We start from the raw sequence: 1,297 nt of genomic DNA, 5'->3' as shown, positions 1-1,297 counted from the left end.
CGAAACACCCTTGACACAAAAAAATTCTCAAAAATCAACGGTAATTTTTAGAGACTTGAAACTTGCACCAAAAATTTAATCAAAATTTTCAAAGAGGATGTGGTTTCTTTAGTAAGCCTTTCCGTCCAGGAATTTCATATTGCGGTTTACGATTGCCTGCAGAAGAGCGGCCGTTATTACAAGCATCGGCCCAGAACCAACTGGGGCGGCCTCCCTGTAAAAATAAGTTACTACGAGGGTAGGTGAATAATTTCTTTGACATTTGGCAATGATCAATTGAGTATAATTTTTTTTTATGTCTCATAATCATTTTGCAAAAAGGTAAACAAATTAACAATTTAATTTCATCAAGCCTAATTTTGCGGAAAAAACATCACTATATCCAATAATAAGCTTGATAAATACTATACTACTTACTACTGCGAACTTCTTTCCACAAATTTCAAGGGTGGACAATTGTTGATTCATACAGAGGCCTCAAAATAATATATTTTTTTATTCAAGTATTTCGCAAAACTTTGAATGCCAGACCTTTTTATATTTTAGTTACTTGTAAAATATACGTATTTGTAAATGAGCTGGTTATTGGAGTTTTTTGACTTTTCGTAAAAATTTGATTAGCCATCCTCCAAGAAATAAATCAGGATGTTTTTCTGTTAACATCACATTCGTACCTAATGTAATGTAGAGTCACAAAACGGGGACCAAATGAATAAGGAAATTCGGTGGAATTGAAAAAATATATTTATTTTTGGTGAACAACGACAAATAGATATTGAAATTATCCTTGAAAATCCTTGAAAATTTTCATTAGTTAGTTTTGAAAAATATATATTTTAAGGACTAATATGTACACTGCCTCACCATCGAAGCAAAGCAAAACTCCATACGAATCAGATGGATTCCATCTGTTTTAAAATATTTCGTACTATTTTGGCCATATCGAATTTCCGGAGCTCATTACGGATATCATTAAAAATTTAATTGAAATTCTAAAATTTTTCAATGGCCAGCATTTTCGAAAAAATTTCGCTATTTTATAGAAAAGTTAAAGGATTTAAAAAAATTGTTTCAAGTTTCACTGCGGAACCGGATAAAGGGCAACCTTAAACGGGTAAAGTGGAAAATTTGAGAGTCAAAGGTATGTTTCATACAAATTTTCAAAGTTCAACAAAACCTTCGGGATTTTTGAAGAAGTATCTTTTCTATAATTCTATAGCGTCTTATACTTTTGTACAGTTTGAAAAGAATCATAACACTTTAATTGATTTCTGACTAAGTACATATGTATGTAGTA

The sequence above is a fragment of the Rhagoletis pomonella genome, unplaced genomic scaffold (assembly GCF_013731165.1).
Source record: "Rhagoletis pomonella isolate Grant_MI unplaced genomic scaffold, Rhpom_1.0 Rhpom_scaffold_00001, whole genome shotgun sequence".
NCBI lineage: Eukaryota > Metazoa > Arthropoda > Insecta > Diptera > Tephritidae > Rhagoletis > Rhagoletis pomonella.
Note: the sequence above shows the minus strand (reverse complement) of the source record.